This window comes from Theropithecus gelada, chromosome 17, assembly GCF_003255815.1.
Source record: "Theropithecus gelada isolate Dixy chromosome 17, Tgel_1.0, whole genome shotgun sequence".
In the NCBI taxonomy this organism is placed as follows: Eukaryota; Metazoa; Chordata; class Mammalia; order Primates; family Cercopithecidae; genus Theropithecus; species Theropithecus gelada.
This window is the reverse complement of record NC_037685.1, coordinates 69,856,514-69,875,719: the sequence shown is the minus strand read 5'-3', so window position 1 is coordinate 69,875,719 and position 19,206 is coordinate 69,856,514.

Genomic DNA, 19,206 nt, shown 5'->3' with positions numbered 1-19,206 from the left:
GGAGGATTGCTTGAACCCTGGAGTCGGAGGTTGCAGTGAGCCGAGATCATGCCACTGCATGCCAGCCTGGGCGACAGAGTGAGACTCCATCTTCAACAACAACAACAACAACAACAACAACAACAACAACAACACAATGGTAGGGAACAAGTAGAGGATTTAGCAATGAAGCCTTGTGGATATTAAATAACAAAATACAGAACAGATGAGACCTTTGGGTCCAGGTCTTAAGAATAAACTCTGTTGGTGTCTAGAGGAGAGAAGGAGCTGAGGAAATATATATCAAAAAGGCTCACCCAGGCAGATTCTGACAAGAGTGTTTTGGAGAAACGCGCTCAGCCTTTTGGCTAAGACCAAGTGAAGAGTAGTTTGGCTAAGATCAAGTGAAGAGTAGTAGTGCAAATGTAGGAAATTTAGCTCCTATGCTATAAAATAGGAAACACATTGAACATATGTATAGACAATTATCCAAATAGTGTATTAGCAACAATAAAAGAAAATTAATTTACAATCACCTTAACAGTTAAGGGGTAAGAGCAATTAACTTTGATTAATTAGAAACCTACTAAGCTCAGTGTTTTTGCCAAGTCTATAAACTCTACTTGAAATAAACAACTTGTAACCTTTGGTTCAATTTAGAATCATACATGTTAGGCACAAGAAGTTGAGTGGAAATCCTCAAGGAGAAAAATTTAAAAAGGCATGATGACTGTCTCATGATGATACAGTGCAGCCTAATGCAACCCTAATGCATGGTCAGAAGACCCCCTTGCAAGGACATTTAATTGACTGATCCTTTGATAGGAGATTAGTTTTCCTTGAACCAATAGAAATCTGATGGATTCTCAAACCTGGTCTCACGGACATAGTAAGAAAACAGCTTATTACTACATTATATTCATGCAGTGAAAAAGATTACCATAATATAATAAAATTTAAAATTCTTCCATTTAGAACTGAACTTGGTGTTGCTGGAGCAGGAATTTATAAAATGATAATTGACTTTTGTCAGCTTTGGAAAATGGGATAGTTACACTAAAAACTTGGGGTTGAAATACTCTAAAGGAGCTTCAAGTGTTCCAGTGTCAGAAAATAAATCTATTTTTAAGAACATTTTTAATTTTTCAGGGTGAAAAATTTTGGGGAGATTTTAAATTCTCTGTAGGACAGAAATACACTTAATAACTGGAGAGTATTTGTGCTGATAACTTATTAAAGAATGGTGAACGTTTTTCTCTGTATCATGTTGCTGGCACTGTAGCATATGGGTTCAACTCTGATTTAATGGCCATTATAAAATTACGTTCTGTGAACTTAGCTGAATGTTATAAAAGAACGTAGGTACTACAACATGACAATTAGAATAGGAACAACTCAGCATTCTCTGTTACGTGAGGAATCAAAGAGAAGTTAGAATTCTGCAACCCAGAAGACGACCCTCACCAGAAGCTGACTGTGCTGACACTCTGATCTAGGACTTCCAGCCTCCAGAACTGCAGAACATCACCCCCTGTTATGCATGCACCATCTCCACTCTATTGGAAATGTTCTTGACCAGCAATGGAAAAGAAAGAACGTACTGTGGTTTTGTTTGTTGTGGGACTCAGGCTTTCTCTGAGCACTGCATAAGTACATGGGTCATGGGAAGAGGGTCTGATAGAGAATGTGACTCAATTGAATCACTTTGGCTGAAGAGATGTAACAAATCATAGACATAAAGTCAATGCCCTTCCTATTTTACAAAGGAGAAAACCAAAGTTCTGTAAGTGCTATTGGGTCTGAGGACCCGATAGCCATGGCAAAGTCTAGTTTCAACTCTGCTAGCATTAGACAGCTCTGGTGAGCCTGCTTCAGGAACGGCTGTCATGCCACTTTATTTCTAAAGCTTTGACCTCTCCATGCCCCTTAGTTCTTATGAAGATTGAAGTCAACAGAAAAAGAAAGGGAATAAAAGAATATTGTTCCTTGACCCTTTGGATTATCTTTCAGGTGAAATAATTAAGAGTCATTCATAACAGTTGGTGAAGATGTCTGTATGTCTGTATCTTACTAGTCCCAAGAAGATATATAGACAGAAAGAGAAAGTGACGGAAAATTTTCAGCGAGACTTCTCTAGCAGTATATTCCATTGATCTAACTTGAGTGGAATAGCTATGTTCCTAGTTAACCATGTACAAACAACATCCCAGAGAATATTGGTTTCTAGGAAAGGAACTCTATACACCTTTCTCCTCACTTAACCTCAACCCCTTTTGTCTTCCTACCTGCCTAATTTCACTAGGAAGAGATCTAGAAGTCAGAACATGGGCTGATTGGATATATTTTCTAAGAATAAAATTTTAGGAGGAGAATTATTAATATATCTATACCAATTAAACACATCCACTTACTTGTTTTTCTGGTGCTCTTGGGTATAGTCTTTTATAGACTTTGAGCTGTGAATAGACAAGATCATTTGTCCAGCTTTGGTTTTAGTTTTTCTAGGATTGCATTGCACAAGGCTTTTCCCAGGGTGCATCCTAGCAGCTTAGCTCTTCAAACCTCAGCTTGGTATGTGGGGCTGCTGTTCAGCACATAATAAAAATTTAGTTGTTTTGTCATCTGGACCTGCATCGTTCTTGAGTGAATGGTTGTCTAGGTGGTTCTGAAACTCTTGACTTCCCTATGATCTTGCCACTATCATAATAACACATCTTTATTCTACCCTCATTTAATTGTTTGCAATGATAGGGCCAATTGATACGTTTCTTGATATCTGGTAGGCCCCTGAGAATACACTCAAATACGTACAAAGCTTCTTACCTGGAATGTGGCCTTTTGGGGGTAATAATATTACACTATGATTCAACACTTTAGAGCCCTGATAATCTTTCTGTCTGAATATTAGTGTGGACCCCAACAATATTTGAGAACAATCCTGGCTTTGCCTCTGGATGCTCTCCTATCCCAAAATTTGCATGGGTGAGTTTCTAATCAGATGCGTGCCTTTGTTAGACACTTCAACCCTTGCAAAACAATGTCAATGCTATACCCAGCTTTTCTGGCTCTTTAAGCATGCATTATATGCTTAGCCAGCAATTTAAATAGTTGTATTTGGGCCAGTTTTTCTAGTGGTCAGTGCTTAATATGTCCTTAATTAATACCAAAGGCTCAACTAAGAGAATTAGTATTTATGGGAGACTAAAGAAAAAGCAGACCTCCAATTACACTAAAATAAAATTTTAAAGACTTACTATTGTATTTAATTAAAAATTGTTTTCAAGCAAACTTCAAGTAGGCCTCTGAGGATTAAAAGTTGGTTGCTTTCTGCCTGGAAGCCAAGATCCTCCACTAGAACACATTTTGAAAACCATTGCTATAGTGACTCTCAATTTTCTCGTTGGATTGTTCAGAACAACAGACTGCTACGAAGCTGGACAAAATTGTTCTGGCTTCCTGTTGAACAGCTTTTATTGAACTACACATTGCCAAGATTATATTGGTTTACACTGAGAGATAAGAAACAGTCTTGTTTTTGTTGTTGAAATTCCTATGCTTTATATTGCATGGCTTGTTATGCATTAGGACCTCAGGTTTAGGTTTCTTTCCATTCTTGTTACAGGAAAGAGTTTGTTTATATCGTATGGATTCTGTAGATTACATCACTGATTATATCTCTGGAAGGTGTAGAGGCATATTTCCGATTCTTCTGCAAAACCTAAGTAGGACTTGGTGGTTTGTAGTAACCTCACTTTTGACTATAATATGTCCTTGATGTCTTCCTTTTGTTTCTGTAGGTTTTTCAATTTTTTCTGAGCTACTTTTTAATGCAGGCATGAACTGCATGATGATATTTGATAAGTGATGGTAGTCCCATTATAATACTGTATTTTCACTGTAGTGTTTTAATTTTAGATATGTTTAGATACACAAATGCTTAGCATGCTGTTACAATTATCTATAGTGTTCAGTAACATGCTATATGTATACAGTAACCTGTATACAGTAACATGCTCTACAGGTTTATAGCCAGGGAGCATCGGCTGTATCATATAACCTAAGGGTGTAGTGGACTATACCTTCTAGATTTGTGTGAACATACTCTATAATGTTCACACAACAACAAAATCCCTTAACCACACATTTATTGGAAGGTATCCTCATCATTAAGTGATGCATGACTTTTTTATGTGTTAGAGTCGGTTTCCAGTGTTTTCAGTCATACTACCCTGAATCATACAATATGATCTGAGTATGTGTGTGTTTATACATATACATATGTTTGCACACACATATGTATGTTATACACATTTACTAAATATATGCATATATTATATACACAGTACATTCATTTATATAAATCTATACAGATGTTTATATACAAAGAAAAGTTCAAAACATTAATCATTGTAACCTCTGGTAATAACATTATAGATATGCTTGGTACACTGTTTTATGTTTCCTAAATTGCATTCAATGACATATTTTATTTTAAATCAGAAAAAGTTAAAATTATATAAATTTAAATAATACATAATTTAAAGTTTTGTATACTATAGGGAAAGAGTAAACAGCATTTTTCTAGATAGTTATCCAATCTCTCAGAATTATTTTTGAAAAAATCCATCATTTCTCTATTAATATAAAATGCCACTTTTATTACAGACTAATTTCCTATCATTTGTCAGATGCTAGGCGTTATCTAGTCCAACATTGATTCCCTGTTTCCTTCTTAGAAATATAACTGTTAATTTTTAGCTAGGCAAATATGTAAAATGAAACTATGATTTCCTGCCTTCCTTACAGCAAGATGCGGTCACATGTCTAGGTTCTGGCCAATGAAATGCCATCAGGATTACCAAGTGGGCCACAGGGGAAGGCTGATTAAAGGGAACTCATTCATTGAAGAGGAATTCCTTTTTTACTCCTTTGGCTTTCCTTTTCCTTCTGCCTGCAGTGTGGAAGTGATACATGGATTCCAGCAAATATATGGGACTAAAACGTAACCCAGAGGATATAAGCCACACTTAGGATGGAACTACACACCAAAAATATCCAGGTGGAAAGCCTCAGTTATTGATGAACTTGAAGCTGTCTTGCCAGCCCTAAACTATCCGCCTCCAGACTTCTTTTATGTAAAATATAAATACGTAGATTCTATTTATACCTTTGTTCTTTGGAATTTTTCTTTTATTTCCAGCCTTTGAACTTCTTCCAATCAGTTTGGACTATCTTATTTTAATTATTGAAGCACGTTAATGCATCTTAATAATTGGAAGTGTATGCTCCTTTAAATTTATTTTGAAGGTTTAAGCCCTATTTTTTTCAATTAAACAAGCTTCAGTAACGTTTTTGTATTCATAAGACATTTTCCAGGCATTTTTATTATAATTATATTACATTTAGGCCATATTCATTACAGAGGACGAGTATGTTTACACCATTAAGTTCTGCTCCAGTGTTACAGTATGCGTCTTCATTTGCTAGTTTTTTTTTAATGCTCCAAAAAACTTTTTGTAGTTTACTTTGTCTGGATTCTGCACATTTCTTTATAAATTTATTGTGATCTATTTACAACTTTTGTAGTTATTATTAAAAAAGTATTTTTACTCACTGTTTTCAAACATTATTATCGGTACATAGGACACTGTGAAGTTTGGAAATCGGATGTTTTTCTGAGTTCACTTTTGAGTTTTAATCATGTTTATGTTGGTTTTCTTAGGTTTCCTTAGTAGATAATAACATAATGTGAAAATTATGATAATTTTACCGCTTTTTCTGCTATTTATTTGCCTGGATTATTTATTATTATTGCACAGATTATAATGTCTTGATAATACACATTTAATAAGACTGGTAAAAGAAATATACTCCTAATGTTCCTGACTTTAAAAGCAGTTGTAGTTTTTCACCATCAAGCTTTATCTTGGTTTTGATAAAATTTTTATTATGTTGGAGATTGTTCTGTACTACACTACCATGTCTTCATTTGTGTTGATATTAAAAGAAAAATATTCTATAATACGATCATTAGCATTCTCATGGAACTTCTATTAGATGGATTTTTTTGAGAATTAAAAAAATATATTTATGAAGTAAAGATCTGGCCTATTCAGATATCTATCATTTTTTTTCACCTTTTATTTTAGTTTCAGGGGGTAGATGTGAAGGTTTGTTACATGGGTAATTATATATTGGTGGGATTTGGTGTACAAATGATCCTGTCACACAGGTAGTAAGCATGGGACCCAAGAGGAAACTTTTCAACCCTTACCACCACCTCACCCTCCCCCATCCGGTGGTCCCTAGTGTCTGTTGTTCCCATCTTTATATCCTTGTGCACTGAATTTTTAGCTCCCACTTATAAGTCAGAATATGTGATATTTGGTTTTCCATTCCTGTGTTAATTTGCTTAGGATAATGACCTCCAGCTGCATCCATATTACTGTAAAGAACATGATTTCATTCTTTTTATGGCTGCATAGTATTCCATGGTGTATATGACCACATTTTCTTTATCCAGTCCACCACTGATGGGCATCTCGGTTGATTCCATGTGTTTGCTATTGTAAATAGTGCTGTGATGAACATACACATGCATGTGTCTTTTTGGTAGAACAACTTATTTTCCTTTTGGCTCTATACCCAGTATTGGGATTGCTGGGTCAAATGTTAGCTCTGCTTCAACATTTTTCTTGAGAAATCTCCATACTACTTTTCACAGTGGTTGAAGTAATTTATATCTCCACCAACCAAAGCACCACCTTTTTATATCTCCACCACCAAAAGTAGTAGATATAAATTATATCTATTACCAGAAGTAATTTATAAATTACCAGAATATAAGTAATTTATAAATTACCAGTATATAAATTACCAGAAGTAATTTATATCTCCACCACCAAAGCATTCCCTTTTCTCCACAACCTTGCCAACATCTGTTGTTTTCTGACATTTAAATACTAGCCTTTCTGACTCGTGTGATATGGTATCTCTTTGAGCTTTTGATTTGCATTTCTCTGATGATTAGTGATGTTGAGCATTTTTTCATATATTTTTTGGACACATATATATTTCCTTTTGAGAAATTTCTGTTCATGCTCTTTGCCTATTTTTTAAAGGGGTTACTTGTTTATTCTTGATGAATTAAGTTCCTTTTAGATTCTATATGTTAGACCTTTGTTGAATGCACAGTTTGAAAATATCTTCTCCCATTCTGTAGGATGTCTGTTTAATCTGTTGATATTTTTTTTTTTTTTTTTTTTTTTTTTTTCTGTGCAGAAGCTCTTTAGTTTAATTAGGTCCCAGTTGTCAATTTTTGTTGTTGCAATTGCTTTTGGGGACTTTGTCATAAATTCTTTGCCAAGTCTCATGTCCAGAATGATATTTACTAGTTTTTTCTATGACTTTTATGATTTTGGGTATTACATGTAAGTCTTTAATCCATCTTGAGTTAATTTCTGCATAGATCTAGTCAGTTTTTCCAACACAATTTATTGAATAGGGAGTCCTTTCCCCATTGCTTCTTATTGTTGACTTTGTCAAAGATCAGATGGTTTTAGGTGTTCACCTTTATTTCTCAGTTCTCTAATTTGTTCCATTGGTCTATGTTGTCTGTTTTTATACCAGTACCATGCTATATTGGTTACTGTATCCTTGTAGTGTAGTTTGAAGTTTGGTAGTGTGACACCTCTAGCTTTGTTCTTTTACATAGGCATGTTTTTGATATTCAGGCCTTTTTTTGGTTTCATATACATTTTGGAATAGTATTTTAAAATCGTGTGAAAAATGTAATTGGCAGTTTGATAGGAATAGCATTGAATCTGTAGATTGCGTTGGGCAATATGGCAATTTTAACAATATTGATTCTTCCGACGTATGAGCATAAGATTACTTTCCATTTGTTTTTATCATCTGTGATTTCTTCAGCAGTTTTATAGTTCACCATGTAGAGATCTTTCACCTCCTTGGTTAGATGTATTCCTAGTTGGTTTTTTTTTTTTTTTCTGATTATTTTAAATGGGATTGAATTCCTGATTTGGCTCTCAGATTGAATGTTATTGGAGTGTCAAGATACTACTGATGATTGTACATCAATTTTGTATCCTGAAACTTTACTGAAAATGTGTATACATTCTAGGAACATTTTGTAGGAGTCTTTAGGATTTTGTAGATATGGTATAGAATCATATCATCAGTGAAGAGTGATAATTTGACTTCTTCTTTTCCTATTTGGGTGCCTTTTATTTCTTATTTCTTTCTCTTGCCTGATTGCTTTGGCTAGGACTTCCAGTACTACATTAAATAGGAATGGTGAGAGTGGGCATCATTGTCTTGTTCTAGTTCTTAAGAGAAATGGTTCCAGCTTTTTCCTGTTCAGTGTGATGTTGGCTGGGTGTTGGTCATAGATAACTCATTATTTTGGGGTATGTTTCTTCCTTGCCTATTGTGTTGAGGGTTTTTATTATGAAAGGATGTTGGATTTTATCAAAAACTTTTTCAGCAGCTTTTGAGATTATCAGCTGGTTTTGTTTTTAATTCTGTTGATATCATGAATCACATTTATTGATTTATGTATGTTGGACCAGCCCATCATCCCAGGAATAAAGCCTACTTGATTGTTGTGAATAAACTTTTTGATATGCTGCTGGATTTGGTTTGTTAATATTTTGTTGAGGATTTTTGCATCTTTGGTCATCAGGGATATTGGCCTGTAGTTTCATTTTATTCATTGTGTCTTTACCAGATTTTGGTATCACAACGATGACGTCTTTGTAGAATGTGTTAAGGAGGAATCTCTCCTCCTATATATTTTGGGACTGTTTTAGTAGCATTGTGACCAGCTCTTCTTTGTGTGTCTTACAGAATTCAGCTGTGAATCCATCTGATCCAGGGCTTTTTTTGATTGGTACATTTTTTGTTATGGATTCAATTATGAAATTTAATATTGATGTGTTCAGGGCTTTGATTTCTTTCTGACTCAGTTTTGGGAGGTTGTGTGTTTCTGGAAATTTATCCATTTCCTCTAAATTTTCCAATTTGTGTGCACAGGGGTCTTCATAATTGTCTCTTAGGGTTTTTTGTATTTCTGTGGGGTCAGCTGTAATATTGTTTGTCATTCCTGAGTGCACTTATTTGGATTTTCTTCTTCTTTGTTAATCTAGCTAGCAGTCTATCAATCTTGTTTATGCTTTCAAACTACCAGCTATTGGCTTTGCCAATTCTTTTTATGAATTTTTTGCTCATAGTTTTGTTCAGTTATGCTCTGATTTGGTTATTTCTTTCCTTCTTCTAGCTTTGGGGTTACTTTTTTGTTTTTCTCGTTCTTCTAGGTGTGATGTTAGATTGTTAATTTGAGATCTTTCTAATGGCTTGACATAGGCATTTAGCACTATAAACTTTCTTCTTAAAACTGCTTTAGCCGTATACCAGAGATTTTGGTATGTTGTGTCTGTTTTCATTTATTTCAAAGACTTTTAAAATTGCTGTCTTAATTTTATTGTTTACATCGAAGTCATTCCGAAGCAAATGTTTAATTGCCATGTAATTGTGTGGTTTTTCAGAGATCTTCTTGGTATTGATTAGCAGTTGTGTGTGTGTGTGTGTGTGTGTGTGTGTGTGTGTGTGTGTGTGTTTGGCAGAGACAGGGTTTTGCTATGTTGGCCAGGCTGGTCTCAAACTCCTGACCTTAAGTGATCTGCTCACCTTGGCCTACCAAAGTGTTGGGATTACAGACATGAGCCACCGTGCCTGACCTTGATTTGTATTTTTATTCCACTGTGGTCCAAAAGTATGGTTGGTATGATTTTGATTTCTTTAAATTTATTGAGACTTGCTTCATGGCCAAGCATGTGGTCAATCTTAGAGTATGTTTTGTGTGCAGATGAGAAGAACGTATATTCTGTGGTTGATGGGTAGAGTGTTCTGTAGAGTGTTAGGTCCAATTTGTCAAGTATCCAATTTAAGTCCAGAATCCCTTTGTTAGTTTTCTGCCTGAGTAATCTAACACTGTCGGTGGGGCATTGAAATCCCCCATTATTATTGTGTGGATGTCTACAATTTTTTGTAGTTGTAGAAGTATTTGTTTCGTGTATCTGGTTGCTTCAATGTTGAGTGTTTTTATATTTAGGATAGTTAGGTCATCTTGTAGGACTTAACCCTTCATCATTATGTGGTGCCATTCTTTGTTCTTTTTTTACTCTTGTTAAAGTCAATTCTATCTGACATGAGAATAACTACTCTCGCTCCTTTATTTTCTGTTTGTATGACAGATCTTCCTCCAACCTTTACCTTGAGTCTATGGTTGTCATTACATGTGACACGGATCTCTTAAAAATTGGACATGGATGGGTCTTTTTTTTTTTTTTTTTTTTTTTAAATTTACCTTACCATCCTACGCCTTTTAAGTAAGGCATTTAGACTGTTTACGTTCAAAAAATTTGATGCTATCATGAAGTTTTTTGTTGGTTGTTTTGCAGTCTGTATTGTGCAGTTGCTTTAAAGGGTCTGTGGGCTGTGTACTTAGGTGTGGTTTTGTGGTAACAGGTATTGTTTTTCATCTCCATATTCATAATTCTTCTAAGGATCTCTTGTGAGACTGTTTTAGTGGTGATGAATTCCCTTAGCAATTCTTTGGCTGAAAAAGATTGTATTTCTCCTTCAAGTATGAAGCTTAGTATGACGGGGTGTGAAATTCTCGGTCAGAGTTTCTTTTCTTTCAGATGCTGAAAATAGACCCCTAATCTCTTCTAGCATGTAGGGTTTCTGAAGGGTAGTTTTTCTTAGCCTGTTGGGGTTCCTTTTGTATGTGATCTGACCTTTTTCTATAGCTGCATTTAAGATTTTTTTCTTTAGCATTAACATTTAACTTGAGGTTCATCATTCAAGCACAATAAACCATCTCTAATATTCTTGAACACTGGCTCCATTGGGTAACAATCTATGCTGCCATTCTTTAATTGTGTAGCATGTATGATATCTAAATCTCTAGGCCCTTGCAGAATGATGATATTCTTTACTGGAAACACTAATAACAAATAACTTTAATTCTATTTTGTATTTTTCATTATAAAAATTGATTGACATATGTAGTAATCTCAGACTCTTTTACTCAAACTTTTTAAAATGATTGATGCAATTGTATTCTCATAAGTTTTGGAGGCTTCTGTTGCCAAAAGACAAAAACCAAAGGCATAGGAATGTTAAATAATATATATTTATTTTCATATGCTGGTCCAAATAACTGGATCAAATCCTTTCTAAAATAGTAGTTACGCAGCATTTCAATCTTTATAATACATACATTTATAGTATTAAAAAATCCCTATAGTATTATTCCATTTCAACGCTCTGCTACAAATCTTTTTCCATTTATTTGGTATATAATTTTTGGATAATAGACCCATTCTTTCCTGATTATTTTTGTGCAGACTATAGTTTTAATGCATATAATTCTGCATTTCTTCATCATAATCATTATTTCTAGCATTGGTATTCACTCACTGGCATGTGATGTCTATGTAAATGCTAAACCATTTCTCATTTTTCTCCTGGAAAATATTCTTTTTTTCTTATTTCTTTGTTTAAAGTAGAAGTTTTAATTGTGTCTGGGTAAATTGCCACAGTTCCAGTGACAGCTTTGGAGCCTCTGATTAAAAGTCATTTACTTACAGAGAAGCTCTGTTCTCTCTAAACCAGTTTAGGTGCCTGAGGCCTTTTGGTATTAATGGTCTCTACTGCTGCAGCCACAGAAATGCCTGTGATTAAAGTAATTACTAGTTCTTTAGATATTCATTAAAGCAATCCTGTAAAAAATTTGTTTGAATTACTAGGTAGTGACTTATCTGTGCATTACACAAGCTCAAGACAATATGGCTTATTCATATCAGCACAAAAGAGATAGGAGAGACAGAACACAGCCCCAGAGTACAGCACCTAAACCGGGCAGAGGCAGAGAAAATGTACTAGTGTCACAGTTGACACTAGGTTCTAAGACCTAGAAGGGTAGCCACTGGCCAAAGACTAAGGGTAGTAATGGAATTTTCAGTCAGGCATTTTGTTATTTATTGAATATTTTTTGAAGTCCATTATGTCCCATACTCTATTCTGTAGGTCATAGATGAAAAATCAGTCTCCTGGGGAAGCTCACAGTCTGATTGGGAAAGGAGACCTACAAAGAAACAATTACAATACAGCACTCAAAATGCTACAGGGGGCAGAGCTTCTATAGAAAGTGGAAGAGAATGTCTAAATTCAGTGGCCAAAAGTCAGCAATCTCCTGAGTATTTATCTCCTAGTTAATCTGTCATGACCCATTATGTTAATAGTTAGACTATAGTTGGGAGATTGACTTCAATTCTGGAAAAGACGCAGGTGTGAAGAGTCTGACAAGTATTTCACATAAATTGAATCATATCATTGCTTTAATTTTAATATTGAGTGAGAAAAAATACCAAATTGACTAATACAAGTTTGCTATTCCCACAGAATGTTTGGGCACAATAGACCCACCAAAAGTTTTCCCAAGAATGAATGAGTCCTAAGATTCCTTAAGATCCCAGTTGCAACATTCTTCAAACAGTAGTTATTGATTAGTGTAAACATCTCCTCATCTGCAGTCTGAATTATAAGGGATTCTGATTTGAACCATTCAGATTGAGCCTATAGATTTGCTGTAAAACATGAGAGTGTGCTCTAAAGATGTTTCATCATAGCTTATATATCATTTCTTTCTTTGTCAGAAGTGAAGGCAAGGCTGAATAATTATCATGTTTATATTTAAATTCAGAAATATTACTTTCTCTATCATTATGAAACTACTGGTTTAACATATTTATTAATGATTTCACCCCAAAGACACTTCAAAACAAATTATTGCCATTTGGTTAGTTTTAATTTTCCAAGATAATGACATATATGTTCTGCCATAATTTTTCTTTAAAAGTTGCCAATCTGACTCTTATTTTGTATGAAACTGAAGCGTAGAACATTGCATAGTTTTCACAAAATATTCAAAAATAATTAACTGGCTAAGTACAGAGAATATTATTTCTTTTTATATAAAGGTTTATCAACTTTGACACTATTAACATTTTGGACAGGAGATCTCTTTGTTGTTGGGGACCTTCCTGTGCCTTGTAGAATGTTTACAGGCATCCCTGGCTTCTACAAACTAGATGCCACTAGCAGGTCCCCCTTCCCAACACACCCCTGAAGTCAGTACAATAAAAATATTTCCAAACAGTGCTTCGTATTTTAGAATTTGAATCGTTATATAACATTATATTATTTGCTCCATATATACATTTCCTAAAATATTTCTCAGCTCCTTTTCTAAAGCACGACTCGATTTCCTTGAGATGAAGGACATTTAAAGATGTCATCAAAGCTCATCAGTGGGGGATATTTTAAGAACAGCGACCAATATTATTACCCTGGAGACACTTAATTCTATCACCCTTCACTAACCACCACAAAAATAAACAACATAATTAAAAACAAATCCAGACCTATTGAGAAGACTCATTGCTTTTCTAGAATTATCACTAAAGCTTGATTTCTTTTTCCAAAATGAACAAATCAATCAATCAAATGCATTGGAGATATTGTTATGTTCACCAAAGGGACTGTTTTTTGTTTTTTGTTTTTTAAATGAACAAATCAATCAACCAATACATTGGAGATATTGTTATGTTCACCAAAGGAACTGTAAATGACAAATCCACCTGAAACCCCTGAGAAGCACTGAATATACTAACTTGCCTCTTTTCATTGGCAATATGTTTAAGATAAGCAAGCAATGTATCGAATACTTTTCATGGTATCACATCTCATTTTTATTCTTCCTCATAGGGTTGATTTTGTTATGACAAAATAACATAATTCTTCATGTACATAAGTGCACTGCTCAGCTTCCAGAATAGTGCTTGGCACTCAGTAAATATTTGTTAACTTAATGACTGCATGGTCACAAGATGCCGTGGCATTACCAAGTTCTCTTTAACAGCAAAATTTAAGACTTTTATTGACTAATTTGAATATAAATGATTTGCAAGATTTTCTATTTCAGTCTTTGTAGTAGATGTCTTGGTGCACAGCCTTTGTGAAGTATTCATTTCCCCAGGAGCCAGTAATTCTGACTGCTGAGGGCTCATAGCTGAAAACTTCCTAGGAATTACCCTCCGTCAATAGAAGCTGGAGGCAGCCTGTCTCCAATGGTGGTTGATTTAGTAATACATTTTGGACATCTCTGAAGGGTTATCCTAGCTCCAGTGTTCTCTGTGCGAAAGATGAAAAGTTGTTTCAATTGCATAACAGTTCAACTTCTTCCTCTGCCCACTCCCCAACAGATGCTCTTCCCCTAGCAGTCCCCAGAAAGCTTTCTGTATACAAACATCCATCCCAAGGTCTGCTCCCCTGGAGACCTGATACACAGCAGTTGGTGTCAGGGGCACTCCACAAAAGAATACCCTAAAAAGGGAATTTGAACAGAGTAACCCATGACCTATTGAGAATGATCGTTGATAATAGGTGGAGTGAGGACAGGGCCTGGTGTGTGCTGTGGCAAGGCAGTTGATAAAATTCTCACCGATGCCGAACTGGGATGAGCTAGTGTTGTTCTCAGTGGTGCGATACTGCTCTCCTCTCTGGGAACACTTGTCGAAGCCTGAGACAATTCTGATAGGGATGATGTATGTGTGTTGAGGGAGAGGGGATGATAATATTACTGGCATCTAGCAGGTCGTATCCAGGGATGGTGCTAAACAGAACGGACCCCTGCCCCGACAAGAAAAAAAATAACCTGTCAAAATGGCAGTAGGGTTGAGGATACAAACAAAACACAAACAAGTTATGGTGAAGGGAATACACTAGCTGATGCAGTCTTTCAGGTGTTGGAGAGGCTAGGGGAGATTAGTAAGTATGAAAACAATTGAATGAGATGGTTCTTACTGTGAAAGATAGAGGGTGACTAATCACCAATTTAAAGCAGAGTGTGATAGTCAAGGGCCCCTTGGCGGCACATCCCTACAGAAAATCCTGGGCATGAGGCCCAATGCTTAATTATAAGAGTAGTTGAACTGCAGTGAAGTTTGAATCCTCAACCTAAACAAGACGATTCTGTCAAGATTAGAGCTGAGATTGGGAGGAGTGAAACCTCAAACGTGGGATGTGACATTTCAGTCAACTCACTTGAAAACCTTGCAACCCAGGTTAATCTCTACCGCTTCTGGTCTGCATAACTTTCCCCATCCCCAACCCTGCTTGAAGAGAATACAGAATACTCTGCCTTTCCAGACCAGGTGTGCTGCCCCTAGAGGATTGACTTCTACCTCCCCTCTTGACAACCAGACCAATGGCTAGGGCCAAGTAACAGTAGAACCCATTCAACCACGTGCTGGGCTTGGCGAGAGGGAAAAGGAACTCTATCTCAGAGTTGTGGAGCCTTAAATGTGAACGGAGGAGTATATGTGGACTTAATCCAGAGGGTGCTGAAGCAAGGGGGATAGAATATGAAGTTGAGTAAGGGAAAGTTTATAGAAATAAAATTACTCTAAATGCTCTAAAAAGGACCTCAAGGAATGGTGCTAATCCAATACTAGGTTGTCTCTTGGAATCTTGGAAAGTGAAAGCCCATGCTAAGTAAAGCAGGAATGCTAGAACTGCCATTGTAGATGATGGATGAAGGGACCAAAAGGCTCAGAGAACTGGAAGGGCCAGAGCAGATACGCTGCATGAGGCCTCCATCAATGTGGGCTCCTAGCACCTCAATTTTACTGGGGAGTCCAATTCTGTAATAACATCTCTGATCATCAGCCCTGTCCTAGAGGAGACCACTGCCACTGAGCTCCTCCACAGTGTTGGGACCCCTTCCACCTTATTACTTCTTAAGTAGTGTCTTCTGGGCTGGCTGTGTTTCCTGACCTAACATGCTCGGATCCCAAATCTCATAGTTTTTCCTCTACACTTAGCTGCTCCTTAAGTAATAACAACAAAGAAAACCAAACACACACACACACACACACACACACACATATCAATGAGTTTCTCATCCTATGTTGCCTAAAAGAGCCTAACCCTGAGGCCATCATGGTACCCAGAGAACAGGAATCCCTACCCCAAGTAGACCCAGGCCTCCTCTCCATTGCTACATCAATAGAGAAACATGCTCCTGTAGTTTCCATTTTGAGGGGGAAAATCTTCCCCTTGCTCTCACATTCTTTCTTAGATACCCAAATTTCTCGGTACACCATATTTCTGGGTGCTCACCTGACCTACTTTGCTTAACTTCTAAGATCAAATAAGAGTGAACACTTCAGGATGTTAATCTTTTATACATATTTGAAATGTCATATTATTGAATTGATCCCAATATACCGACACAAGCTATTAGAAATTAAACTTGGGGGTTAAACATTATAAAAAGTTATAGCAACGTAACTAACTGGTTTTTATTGGAAAACAACCATATCATAACTTTCAGTATATTTGTGAGTCTTTGAATTCTTGTTTTATACTTTTGTTGTAGAAGGTCATCTCTATACGGATTTTTAAGGGAGTTTCTTACAGCTTATTAGAAAATGTTTTTTTTGATATTGCCTTATTGAAATTTGAGATGACATCTTTTGGCAACACCACATAGCACTCTGCTCTACCTCCTTTTTTCCCCCTAAAGCCAGCCAGAAATGAATAGAATTCACACATTACCCTTAAGTAAACATATTTGAGCCAGAAAATATTTTGCATGTCAGGTGAAAGATGTATTTTATCTGATTCTATTTCTTTTCAGTAGAGCTTCATGACTGTCTGGAACAAAATGTTTTCAATCTTGATGTGTGAGCTCTCTTTGAGAGATTCTATGAAGCAAAGCAAAAAGCAACCAGATGCTTGACACGTATAATTGAATGTAATATATTGCAATTATTTTATACATTATATTCTCCAGATGAGAAGGAATAGCCTGTAAGAACATCCAAACTCAATAAAACTGGGTAGAGTGAATAACTCAAAAATGTCCAAAAAAAAAAAAATAACTTAAAGAAATAGATTAGTCTAATGAATGCATGACAATAAGAAAATATTATGAAACATTATATTATGGGGAAAGGAGCTAAAAGCAGTAAACGATAAATGTGAATATGTAACATAATGAAACAATAAAATTCTGAATCAAGCTACGGACAGAGAATATTTGAAAACGTGGGTGTCAAGTGTTTATGGTGCAACACAGACAATATTATTTAATGCAATACTGTACATATATTTAAGCAGAAATTTTATTCCACTTATGAGCATCGTGTGCCAATTTTTGATGTATTTCAATTATTTCATGTGCAATAAGAGATCAGATATGATTACCAGTTTCTACTTTCTTAGTTAACCTCAAGATTTGCATAGGATATATTCACTCATATAGAAATCTGACTGCTACTTTTGTGAATGAGTTTGATTCAATTAACACTTCAGATCTTCCAAGAAGTATATCAATACATATTTGTTATTTATTCACTAATTAGTAAGTATCAATAATTATAATTTAGTAATAATACATTCATATAGTTATTCAAACTTTCATGAGTATTTATTGTATACTCATGAAAGCCACAGTAAAATCAAGCCTATAAAATGAGTTTTGACTTCATAGCTATGTCTTTAATTTCCTGAAACACCCAAAACATAGCCTCCTTTTTTGATACAGTCTTTCCTGAAAATCTGTGCATAGTGAAAATAAATGACAATATATGAAGAGCCCAAGAGAAAAGAACAATGAGAATTTCCTAATTCTTAGCCTTTTTTACCCTGAAGGTCAGCTTTTCTTTTTTCCTCCATATATCTTTTTTACAGTACAAATTTTTATTCTTGATCCTTTTAGAAATATTGTATCTCCTACCAAGGAGGGCATGGTTTATTCTTTCATTCTGGATGACTTCTTTCCACCAGGATGATTGATGAACACCCAATAACCTACAATAATCTACTTTTATAGTGCAGCTGCCAAAACTTAGGTTAATTAGGCAAGAATAACTCATTGAATTGGAGAGATAGTGTAACAGAATGCCCAGGTGGGCTTTTCCAAAGTCCGGCAAACATTCCATGGTATGTTTGTGAATTCAAATCCAAGAGAATTGTCCTATGGGAATACAGTTATCCAAGTTCACTCCAATTTGAGGTTTTTCCACCAGGTAAAATGACAAAACACCTTGCCACTCTTCTTGTTGCCTGCTAGTCTACTGAAGATAACTCCTGAGTAAGCATGCACGAGTGTGCACAGGACTTATACACACAGATCCTTCAAAACATTTTAGAAAATGCATACAAAGTAAATATATTCTTTTTTGAAAAAATTTATTTATTTATTATTATTATTATACTTCAAGTTCTAGGGTAGATGTACATAACGTGCAGGTTTGTTACATATGTATACTTGTGCCATGTGCTGTGCTGCACCCATCAACTCGTCAGCACCCATCAACTCGTCATTTACATCAGGTATAACTCCCAATGCAATCCCTCCCCCCTCCCCCCTCCCCATGATAGGCCCCGCTGTGTGATGTTCCCCTTCCTGAGTCCAAGTGATCTCATTGTTCAATTCCCACCTATGAGTGAGAACATGCGGTGTTTGGTTTTCTGTTCTTGTGATAGTTTGCTAAGAATGATGGTTTCCAGCTGCATCCATATCCCTACAAAGGACACAAACTCATCCTTTTTTATGGCTGCATAGTATTCCATGGTGTATATGTGCCACATTTTCTTAATCCAATCTGTCACTGATGGACATTTGGGTTGATTCCAAGTCTTTGCTATTGTGAATAGTGCCGCAATAAACATACATGTGCATGTGTCTTTATAGCAGCATGATTTGTAATCCTTTGGGTATATACCCAGTAATGGGATGGCTGGGTCATATGGCACATCTAGTTCTAGATCCTTGAGGAATCGCCATACTGTTTTCCATAATGGTTGAACTAGTGTACAATCCCACCAACAGTGTAAAAGCGTTCCTATTTCTCCACATCCTCTCTAGCACCTGTTGTTTCCTGACTTTTTAATGATCGCCATTCTAACTGGTGTGAGATGGTATCTCATTGTGGTTTTGATTTGCATTTCTCTGATGGCCAGTGATGATGAGCATTTTTTCATGTGTCTGTTGGCTGTCTGAATGTCTTCTTTTGAGAAATGTCTGTTCATATCCTTTGCCCACTTTTTGATGGGGTTGTTTGTTTTTTTCTT